This window comes from Rhinopithecus bieti, unplaced genomic scaffold (assembly GCF_001698545.2).
Source record: "Rhinopithecus bieti isolate Rb0 unplaced genomic scaffold, ASM169854v2 scaffold_11252, whole genome shotgun sequence".
NCBI classification, from domain to species: domain Eukaryota; kingdom Metazoa; phylum Chordata; class Mammalia; order Primates; family Cercopithecidae; genus Rhinopithecus; species Rhinopithecus bieti.
Genome location: NW_016806895.1, coordinates 2,007,758 through 2,020,037, shown reverse-complemented (window position 1 = coordinate 2,020,037; position 12,280 = coordinate 2,007,758).

The window sequence follows — 12,280 nt, the reverse complement described above, 5'->3', positions numbered from 1 at the left end:
AAAAAAAAAAAAGAGAGAAACCCTTTGACTTCCACGTGCCCATCTCAAGACATTCCATTCACAGATTTGAGGTTCTGGATTCCAGGTCTGGAGTTTTCCAATGTTAATGTAAACAGAACTGGCACACACACATTAAGATGAATGTAATTATTATTCCTCTTGCTGGTCACTACCGTCGCTTTCTATTTCTCTTTCTTTGTGTGAATTTATTTAAAAGAAAAAAAAACTTTTTGTAACGACTATTTGCAGTTTAAAAATCAATAAACCCCATTTTTTCAAGAAACATTGATGATGGAGCTGGTTTTACTTGGTTTTGGTTTGACTTTGCCAGTAAGATTCTCCCCTTGTATACCGAGCAGGTCCTGGGGAGGAGGGCAGAGAGGGCTGTGGCTGTGGTTGGCCACATCTCATCCCTATAGCTATGCCTATAGCTCCCTTCCTTGATGCTGGCAGTTTGCTGAGTTTAGAGGGGACGGGGTGGAGGTTTTCTGCAGAGGAACCTGAACTTCCTGCTGTATTACTTCTGAAAAGACTGCAGTGTGTTAGTTGTTGGCTGAATAGCAACGGGCCCAGCCTTGCCGACACCTGTGTAGCCTCAGCGGTTCTTCTGGGGAGCCAAGGCTCAGGGCCTTCCAGTCTGCCCCGCCCAGCCTGTTGTCTTCATTCCTTTGGATAGTGTTTGGGGTGCCAAAATGATAAAGGAGGACCTAGCACATGGCAGTTGCAGGCTTGGATTTGAATGAGTTCTTTTATTGCCGTGCCTTGGGGTGCCTTGGGCTCATTTTGCCCACAGGAAATTTACCTCAGTCCTAGCCTTTCAACACCTACCCGCGTGGAGTGGGTGTAAGGAAGCACTGCCTGCTTGGAGAGGAACATCCAGCGGGGTGAGGGGCTCAGTCACAAGGAACTGGGGACTGGGACTGGATTTGACATACCCTTTTGGGTTTGGAGGGCTGTTAAGGGGAAGTGAGTGTTAACACTGGCCAACACAACACAGCAAGTAACCAAGGGCTCCCACCACCTTAGTTACAATCTCAGATGCTATGCAAAATTAGGTGTGTTGTCATCTTGGGAAAGGTGGGGTCTCCTTGGCTAGAAGCACCCCCATCAAGGCTGGATGGCCACTTACAGGTGGCATTTCACCTGCTGGAGGAGTTGGAACTTTTTAAAAATCTTGAGTGTGAGCCTTGGGAGGATTTATATGGGGACAGGCAGAGATTGCTATTTGAAGCTCACTTGCCTTTGGTTCCTTACACCGAGTAAGTTTTGGGGGTTCAGCTGAGTCACCATGATTCCACCAGTCCTCTTCCAAAGGTCTGCAGCAGACATTGGGCAGGCCAGGGATGTCCCTGAGACTCAAAGACCTACCTCTACTCTCAACTCATTTTCCTGGTCATCAGATATCTACTGGGGGTGAGGGGGGTGAGGTAGAAAAATAGGGACTATTACCTGTTCCAGGGCAGGGGCTGGTGGTTTAGGAAGGGGAAAAGCAGCCCCTCTTGGGACTGGAGTAAACCTAGGCCTCTTGTTCCTTAAGGAGGAAATGGCTTTGTGTGTGTGTGGAGGTGGTGGTGGTGGTTGGTGGTGGTGGCATGTGATCTTTTCGGAGTAAAAGCAAAAAAGACATTTAATCATTCACCTTGAGCTCATTCCCTGCAGGCATACCTGAGCATGTGGCAGACACCTTTCTAACTTCCCCTCTCATGGTGACACTGGTTAGGTTCCTAGAGGCCCAGGCATACCTCCCGGCCAGCCCTGAATCTCCTCTGTGGGAGTCAGTCCTTTGACTTAGTCAGTCCTTTGACTTTGTCTAACCAAGATAGAGACATTGACTACTGGAGGCCCTGGAGGGTGAGGGTTGGCTGTAAAGCCCAGGGGAGACTCCTTATCATGTGGGGAAGCTCCATGTCCCCGGGCCTTAACCCTTTACCTCCACCTAAGTGTCTCCCTGGGGAACTCAGGCTGGGATTGAGGTCACCCAGGCCCATGTGTGGTGGCCACAAGAGCCTGGTTGTGTCCCTTCAAGTCCTTAAAGTTAGAGGAACTAACTGTTCCCTTGGGAAAGGGAATAGCAGAATCTTTCAGGCCCATTATTTCTCCAGGATGTTAGAAGAAGGGGCCTCAGCAGCAGCTCCGTGCTGCAGTCTGGCAGGGAGGCCCAGGAAGTGTGAGCCCAGAGCTGGCAAGAAACCCCTATCTCTGAGCTCCTCTGCAGCTGGGAAGGATAGGAACTGTGCTGAGGGAGTTGAAGGGAAGGCCTTCACGAGGGAAGTGGGTCAGGAAAGGCCAGGCCAATCCTGGGGCACAAGGCCTTCTCCACCCCTTACCCTGGAGGCCGGGGCGTCTTAAAGGCTGGGTTTAGGGGCGTGCACCAGGTCTGCCATGGATGAGTGGGGCCTCTGTGGCTGCTGGCCCTGCAACCCACTCTCTGGCTGTTAGATGAAGATCTTCCCTTGGAGTAGCTCAAAGAAATGAACTATTTCGGCCACTGAGCAATGCCTTTCCTGGCCTGGAGGCCTCATTCTCAGGAGGAAGGCTAGGGGCCTGCTACAGTTCAGTGACACTCATGAAAGGAGGGCTTTGAGGGCCAACTGAGATTGTGGGTTAGTCTGAAGATGGGTTTTACAGTCAAGTGTATCACAAAGCACTGGTTACTGAAGAGGTTGAGTGGGTCATGGCAGGGGAAGGATACAGGGCATGAAGGAAGAAGAGGTGTTGAATGGAGCCCTTGGACCAGGGTTCAAATCCTAGCTCCCCTTCTACCAGCTGTGCTTTGGATAAATGACTCAACCTTGGATTTTTCAGCTGTGTCTCAAGGGGTTACTGTGAGATCAAGTGAGCCATTAGTCATGACAGCTCTTTGTAAGTGCCAGGTAGTCCTCTAAGAACCTCCTGTATATTAACTCATTGAATGATCATAATGACCCCATGGAGGAAGCTCTATACTCTTCCCTTTGTACAGATGGAGAAATTGGGGTGCAGAGAAATTCACTAATTTGTCACACAGGGAAACAGTGTCAGAATTTGAACCCAGGCAGGCAAACTCCATCACTGTGTTGCCCCACTATGCTAGAGTGTTGTAGGCTGGGACACTGGTGCAGTCCCTGGCACATAGTAACTGCAAATCAATCAGTGTTAGTTGCCCTCTCCCTTGGCCTTTTGTGGAGATTCTGCATGAACAGAGGAGGCAACCAGTTGGATTAGATGATTCTGCACACACCCACTCCGTTGAGTGCCATGACCTCACCTCCCAAGAGGCCCTGCATTGGCACATTTGGAAGATGGCATCTGGGAGGAGGGGGTAAGTCATCCCCTTGGACTTTCCCCTTCTCTGCCTGCCATGAGGTGGCTTCTGTTAATGATCAACAGACCAAAGGGTGCCCTGGGGCTGCCTCAGGGAGTTGGCTCCATGCCCTTCTTCCCCTGGGGTCTTCCACCCCTGTGTGTAGCCAACCATTTAATCATGTCTGGCTGGACTGACTGGAGGCTACCTGAGTTCAGAGGGGGAGGAGGCAGGGAGGTGAGCCAGGATCCTGGTCATCCCCTTGCTGCCTTGCAGGTGGCCCTCCTAAGGTCTGCCGCTTGCCTGCTGGGCAGCAGGCAGAGATTCTGAAGGTTGGAAAGCAAGGCAAAACCTCAGCCTTTTCTTGAGGTTAGGTCAGCACTGGGGGTCTCACCTCTTGATAGGTAAGGCTTGTGTTGAGAAACCTGGCCTACAGTGCTTTCTGTGGGAGTCCCAGATGGTTACAGCTGAGTTACCATCATAGAAAACTAGACTCTGAGGAGCCAGGGCAGGGGTTGTCCATGAGAGCCAACTGCTGGTCAGTGGACAAGGATGCCTCCTCCACATTGAGGCTGTTTGCAGTTGTTTTGAAATATTGGCAAAGCCCAGATCTCAAAGTACAGGGCTGTGAGTGATGACTGTACCTGTGCTATCAGCTTGGGTTGCAATGAAAATAAATATGGGCAATTGCCAGAACTAAGGCAATTTTTTCAGCACCTGGAGCCAGGCAGGTAGCTTCCCCCTGACCCCAAATGTACGTCAGGGAGAAGGAGCTCATGACCACACAGGTTAGCATTCATTTCTGCCAATCCCAGTATTCCAGGGCTATGGGAGGCTCTATTGTCCTTGGTAAGGAGCTAGTTTTGGAGTTACAGGGACCTGGGTTCAAGTCCCTGTTCGGCCTCAAAGTCACTTGTGACTTTAAGCTAAACACTTAGTAAAAAGTTAAGATCCCAGTTTCCTCATTTGTAAAATAGGATGATGGTGATAATGATGATGATAATGATATCTAGGTCAATGGATAGAAAAACGGTGGTATTGTCACACCATGGAATACTATGCAGCTACATAAAAGAACAAATAACTGATACACAACAATGTGGATGAATTGCAGGAGCAAAGTTGAGTGAAAGAGACCAGCCACAACAGAGCACATATTGTATGAGCCCATTTGTATGAAGTTCATAAAGCGGCAAAAGTGACCTATGATGATTGATATTTGATTAGAAGATAGAGCATACATGTAAAAGTTCATTGACCTGTGCACTGAAGATTTGAGCACTTCACTGTAAGTTATACTTCAAAAATACAAACCTATACAGTTGTCACGAGTGTTAAATAATACATGTAAGGAAAAGAAAAAGAAATTCAGTACCTGGCCCATTATAGGCACTTAATAAATTGTGGCTGGTCTTTGTAATGGCAACAATGGAGGATGCAGGTACTATTCTAGTCCCCTTTTATAGAAGGAGGGAATGGTCTCAGAGCAGCCGAGTAACTTGCCCAGGGATGTGGGGTTTGAATCCCATCCCAGTAGCTCTCAAGTTTGCACACTGTCCTCCTACCTAATACTGTGCCTCAGTGAACAGGTGCTGTTTCTGCAGGAAAGCTAAATTCGCAGTAATCCAGGCACAACCAAGTTGACTAATTAGTAAGTGTAATCATCTACATTAGAAAAGTTTTTCTTTTTCCAGATTTAAAATAAGCCTCCTTGCTAGTCAGTACCTCCCACACCCTGTGGGAGGTAAGGGGAGGCTGATTTGGGGGCTAGCTGGGCTCTGAGTGGCTGGAGAGAGGAGAACCTTGACTGTCTGGTGGGCCAGCATCCAGAGGCCACTGTCCTGGGAGTCACCCTGTGGGCTGCTTGCCTGCCTGTCCTGGCCTATCCCTCACCTGGGCTGATAAGGGCTGTGAGGCCTCTGAGGGGCCTGACTGGCTTAGAGGAGCCTTGGGGAAGGCCTGCCTGGCCCAGCCCCGCTTCACTGGCTCTCAAGCTCAAGGGTGCACGGAAGCCTTATATGGCTATCACAGCACCACTTCTACTCTCTGTTGCATTCTACTCTTTTGGGAAGTGGTTCTTGGAGCTCCACAGGGAGATGTTCAGCTCAGCCAGTAGATCCAGCCACCCCAAGGAGCTGGGAGTGAGTTCTTGCTGGGCTGACCTCCTCTGTGCAGCATCTGCACAATTGGCTCAGCCTCAGTGCTCTGGGAAAGGCCCAAGGCTTGGGGTCAGACAGCTGGGCAAAATTTGAGGAGGTACTCACTCTCAGGGTCTTACAAGTGAGTGCCTCCTGAAGTTGCACACACTAGGCTTGTGATTTGCTTTACTCTCATTCCAGCCCTGTCAGGCAGCCCTGGATTTGTGATCCTGCTCAGCCATTTTCAAGCTGTTTGATCTTGAGCAAGTTGCTTAACCTCTCTGAGACTTGTTTTTCTCCTCTACGCATGGGGTACAGGAAGCATACTCACCCTGCCCACATTATAGGGCTGTGGTGAGGATCAGATGAAATGGGGAGGAAGGAGCTCTGGAAATGATAAGACCCTAGACAAATGTCATATTGAGAGTGTGGGAGCAGCTTGCAGTCCTCAGAATGACAGAGCCCTTCTCTAAAGATGTTTGAGTATCAAAATGTGGTACTTTGCCATCTTGGCTCACTCTCTCGATTTTCTACCTCAAACTCACATATGGTGTGAGTGTTATAGGTGGTTCTCTTGAATTTATATAGTAAAAATAATAACATGAACCAGGATTTGTGAAGACTTATCATGCACACTGGGGGCTGGGCCTCTATCACATGGTTACATTTGATAGTACCTGCGAGCCAGTGCTATCATTGGCTCCATTTTACAGATGGGGAAAGTCAGGCTCAGGGAGAAGTCACTATTCCCAATTACACAGCTGTATACCACTGAGCCAGGACCCAGGTCTGTTGGGCTGCAACACCCAAGCTCTCAGCCTCCACTTGTAAAAGGAGGCAGATGTCAAATGGCATGGGTCACTTAACAGGTCCAGGTTCCGGTGTTCACCCTCCCCTGGGGACCCATTGTCATGGAGGAGAATTTCTTCTCTCAGCCCATCCTTTCCTGAGATGTCTCCATCACATCTGGTCACCCTCTCTGCAGCCCAGGGGCCTGGGGTAGTGAGCAGAGATAGGGTTTGCTTTCTTCCTCCTTTACAAACGGAAGAGCTGAGGTGAAACGTGGTGTGGGCAACTGCGCTGGGCTCACCTTTGGGTGCAGCAGTGGCTTTGAAACCACGCCTGTTCTCAGTGGTGCTGCTGCATGGTTGGGGTGGAGGAAACCATATTTTATCACTCACAGGGGTGTTGTCTGGCGTAATGTGTGATCAGGAGGGAGCCTTCTAAAGGCTAAGCTGATTATTTTCTAATCAGTTAACAGCTTTATAGTCTACTTGAAACTTGTGACCTTGGGGCTGGCTGTAGAAGGCACCAGGATCGTTGCTGGCATTGGTGTTCCCTCTTTTGGTGCCTTGTTTTCTGAGAGATACTGTCCATTATGATTAGACTGCATTCAAGCAGTTCCTCTCCATTCAAGGAAGTCATTTATTCCTGCAAATGCAGGGGTCAGAGGGGGAAAAATGGTGGATTCTCAGAGCTCCAGCCAGCAGCAGAAGCCAGCAAGGGAGGAGGAAGGAGGCATGACCAGATCGGCATAGCCAGCACTCAGATCCTCCCCCAGTTGCCTCAAGCCGAGGGAAGGAGGGCAGGGCTCTGAGGCTTCCTTCATTGGCTCCGGAAGGCCTGTCTCCTAAGGAGTTTTTCTTCCTTTGTTACTAACAATTTTACTGGGCCAGCCTAGTGGGCTCTGAGGCATTAGGAGCAGCCAGGCAGTTGGTTCAGTTAGACTACTAGACTTGGGTAAAAGCTGAAATAGTGCCAACTTTGGTGTTGTCCCTAACCCCTGCTTCTCTCTGTGCATCCCGTAGCTTTTGGGTTGGTTTGGGGCAGGAGCTGCATCTTCCCACACAATGGATGACACCTGCAGCCCAAACAATGTGCCCAACCTCGAATGGAAACCCCTTCAGCAGTGTGCGGTCAGACATTTGGGGGAGATTGCTGGAGTGCAGGTTCACATGAAAGGGGGTTAGGGAGCTGGGCTTTCTCTTCATAAGCATGCACTAAATATCTCTGGAGGTTTAGACGTCCATCCCCACATACAAGCAAACCTGGGGCTTACGCATTGCTGCAGCTGCCACCAGTTTGGAGACTGAAGGGAACAAGTCCCACCCCGGCCATCGCTTGCTGATGAAACTTGATGATCACTTTCTATTTCCAGGCTTCCATTTTCTTCTCTGTGAGATAGAGGGTGGGGCCAAAGAGTAGTTTGTTTCATGATTCCATGAATATCTTAGAAAGCAAAATGCACAGAGCCAAATTTCCTTTGCCACGCCGCATGACAGGGCAACGGAACTGGCAGAGTTGTTGCTATAAAACCCCAACTAGAGTTACAGACGGAAGGGAGTTGGTGTGTCCTGTCACTGATGTCAGGTGACTCACACAGATGAGTTTGGGACTCTAGAAGCTGGCTGTCGGAACATCTTTGAAGTGGTGGTTTTAAACACTTTTATGAACTGTAGGCTGAATGAGAACATGTAAGTCATTCTCTTGGTATGTTGTATTTTCTCAAACACGCTATTTCAAATTGAAACATGCAACAACTGCCTTAATTTAGCATGTGCTTTGCATTTGAACATGCTGCTTATTAGCTGACTGGTTTTTGTGATTCTCAGAGAATGAGTTCCTCAGGTTTAAAGTCACAGGGAGGCAGATTTTGGCTCAGTCCCGGGAAGACCTTTTTAAGACGCTGAGCTAACCTTTGGAGGTAGTGGACTTCCTGTTGTTAGTAATGTTCAAACAAAAGCTAGGTGTTCCCCCCACCCGACTCTCCTTCTCCTGGGTCAGGGACATTGCAGAGTGATTCTTTGACATCCTATCCAAAGCAGTCCCCTCCTCCTCACTCTCTATGTATCATTCTGGTTTAATATTTCAGTACTTATTACTCTCAGAAAGTGCCAAGTTCATTTAATTCTTGACTTGTCTGTCATTATCTCACCCAGCTTGAAGGTAAATCTGGTGAGGCAGGCGCCTGGGCTCTTATTAATTGTTTTTTTTTTTTTTTTTTTTTTTTTTGAAGTAGAGTCTCACTCCATCACCCAGGCTGGAGTGCAGTGGCTTGATCTCGGTTCACTGCAACCTCTACCCCCAGGGTTCAAGTGATTTTTCTGCCTCAGCCTCCTGAGTAGCTGGGACTACAGGCACCTGCCACCACGCCTGGCTAAGTTTTGTATTGTTAGTAGAGACAGGGTTTGACTATGTTGGCCAGGCTGGTCTCGAACTCCTGACCTCAAGTGATCCGTCCGTCTCGGCCTCCCAAAGTGCTGGGATTATGGCATGAGCCACCGCACCCGGCCTCCTGTTCACCATTCTATTTCATATCAATGCTGATGCCTGGTGCTCAGCAGGCACTTACCTACTGAATGGATGATTTTTCTATTGGTACAGGTGTTAGAGCTTCTAAGAGCCCACTGTTCTAAGGGATTAGACCTTCAAAAGCTGGCTGTGGGTGTTTGAGGGAGCTGTGGTGTCCTGAGATTAATGAGTAGAGGAGTATTAGGAATTGGACATGTGACCCCTCTCTGGCTGTTTGTCCTGGGGTGAGTCACCTGACCTTTTTGGGTCTCAGTTGCTTCATTTGTAAAAAGAAAGAGTTGGATTCAGTTATCTTTATGGCTCCTTCCAGCTGGACTATCTTGTGATTCAAGTATTCTGTGTTTGTACTCACTTCTCTGTTTGTTCAACTCTCTTTTATTAGGGGTTCTAGGCCTGTTGAAACTGACAAAAAAAAGTAGCCGTGGGAAGCAAAGAGTAAATATTATACAAGTGCAAATGAATTACTATTGTATTCTGTATAACAAATTATAAGGACTACAGAAAGTCTCCAAGGGAACTGACTATTTAATTAAATAATCATCAGGTTAAATATAGTTCATTCAACTGTGGTACAAATGAACAATTGAGGATTTCTTTCCTGATACGTTTTAGCCATCTGATAGTGTGCTCAGCCACAACATACCCACTACTCTCTGATTTTAAATATACGTTATAGCCGGCGCGGTGGCTCCAAGCCTGTAATCCCAGCACTTTGGGAGGCCGAGACGGGTGGAATCACGAGGCAGGGAGATCAAAGACCATCCTGGCTAACATGGTGAAACCCCGTCCTCTACTAAAAATACAAATATAACTAGCCGGGATCCCATGGCGGGCGCCTGTAGTCCCAGCTTACTCGGGAGGTGAGGCAGGAGAAATGGCGTGAACCCGGAGGCAGAGATTGCAACGTGAGCTGAGATCCGCCACTGCCACTCCAGCCCCAGGCGACAGAGCAAGACTCGTCTCAAAAAAAAAAAAAAAAAAAAAAAAAAAAAAAAAAAATATATATATAATATATATATATATATATATATATACGTTATAATGGGATCAGTTTTATACTTTCTTTGTTCTCTCTGTGGTCTCTCCAGGAGATGGCTAGTAAGCCTGGATGATTCCATTTTACTGGTGAGAAAATGCAAAATAAGCTATTCTTAATAACAGCATTAAAACAACCCTTGCCATCCTGGCTAACACAGTGAAACCCCGTCTCTACTAAAAAATACAAAAAACTAGCCGGGCGTGGTGGCGGGCGCCTGTAGTCCCAGCTACTCGGGAGGCTGAGGCAGGAGAATGGCGTAAACCCGGGAGGCGGAGCTTGCAGTGAGCTGAGATCTGGCCACTGCACTCCAGCCTGGGCGACAGAGCGAGACTCCGTCTCAAAAATAAAAAAAAAAATAAAATAAAAAAATAAAACAACCCTTGCAAAGGATGGCACCGAATGGTGGGTGCGTGTTGAAGTGGAAGGCACAGAGATGGCTAAGTTTTTTTGTTGTGAAGTAAATTTTGTTGTGAAATACATTTTCCTCTTTCTGCATGCTCCTGGAAGAGCTCTCCTCTTCTGTATCCTGAAGTGTTACCCAAATGCCACACATGATAGCAACCAATTCAGAATGACCTCTGTGATGAATCAGTCAGTACGTAGATGGGTACTGGGTTCTAATGCAATGCGGAAGGTGCTGTATGGATCCAAAAGGCATAGAACGTGGTCCTCATGCACACCGTTTACATTTTAGTTGGTGAGGCAAGACATAAACTAATGAAACCATCAATTAACCATATCAGATTTTGTCCTGTGGATACAAATAATGGATACAATACAATACAATCCATAAAATTTGTATAAATCTGTACAAATATGGATACAATAAAAGACTAACTTGAGAACAGATAATTAGAGGATAGTACAATTTGTGATACTCTGTGCTAGTGGCAGCATCTGGTCTGGAGAGAAGTTCTCTGGTAGCTCCACACTGGCCTAACTCTGGGAGCGCCAGAGGAACCCTGCTTACTTCCCTGAGTCACAGAGACTCAAGGAATTAAATGTAAACGGTGCTCCCTGGAGCTGTGTATCTTGGTGTCCCTGCATCAGAAGAACTCAGACTGCAGAGACCTAGCAGACAGGAGCAAAGAGAGCAGTCTTAAGGTCTCTGCCCATGGGGTGGAGCCAACCTACAGACCCATTAAAACGTACTGTGCTTTATACAATATTTCTAAATATTTTGAACCAACATTTAAAAATCAAAAGATTTAATAATAATGATTCAAATTTCTGACGTCTCCGGGAAAACTGGGGTATCTGGCCACAGATGGCTCATATTCCCATTTGGCATCAGCCATGTGGATGTAAACAGTATCTGTGTTTGTTTGTTTTTTTATAAAGTGGGCTTGTGCTCTCCAGTTTGCCCTAGTCCCCACCACGCCCTGTGTGTCCCCAGGACCTCCTGAACTTTCTCTCCTCCAATGTTACAGAAATTTTCTTTGTATCCATATCTCTATCAAAAAATATGAAAACAAAAGCTCAAGAAGGCTGTGTGCTTAAAAACAACAGGCAATAGGAAAGACTAGTTCTTCATGCAAGCAAAGGGTGGCTATGTTGAAGGAATGGAGCCCACCAGCCTCACTCATGTCCTTCCCTGCTGGGCTCCTGTGCCAGCTGAGTTTGAGGGAAACATGGCAGGTTATATAACAGAGGCATCACCTCAGGAATCGTCTTAATAGTTGAGGTGTATTAAGGGTTTATATGTGCCATGTGCTACCTCATTAATCCTTCCAACAGTGCTTTGAGGTAGGTTCTGCTATTATTCCCTGCCTCCCAGAGGAGGAAACAGGCGCAGAGAGGTTAACCAACATGCCCAAGGTCACACAGCTACTTGAGGATGGAGACAGGATTTGAATGCAGGCCTGCCGGACCTCAGAATCCATGCCCACTTTTGTTCCCTAGCTATGAGTCTGTAAGACAGATGCCCCTGGCCTGTGCTGATACATACACGTAGTGTCTGTGTGTATGTGTGTATTGTGCCTCCCACTAGAATATAAGCTACATGAGAACAGAGCTTTGGTCTGTTTCATTCCTTGCTGTCTCCCAGCACCCAGAGCAGTGCTTTGGCAGGTAACAGGCACTCAGTAAGTATCTTTGAATGTATGTGCTGGGCAGACAACCCCTGATCCCTGGGAGGCTGGGGCTATATTTGCTGAACTCTTTTCTCTGAGTATTACATCCTAATGGGGGCTTAGGTTGGGCCTTTTGCCAGATTTGGTTAGGGTGAAAGGGACAGGTGGGGATAGCCCAACTTGCTCCACACCTTGTTGTTCCAAGTCTGGGTCTTCCTCTTTTCTACGTTTTTCCTTCTCCATCCTCCAGAGCATGAAATGAGACAGACAGGGGACTGGAAAGGGAAGGACAAAGCATTAACTGTTTACAAAGACAGATGGTGGAGGAAGTAGTCCTGCGGACCATGTGGTGGGCTGTCCTGGGGTGCTTGTGCTCAGGGGCAGTGGGAGTGGTAAAAAAAAAATCCTTATCTTGGTAAGGATTTTTACCACTAGG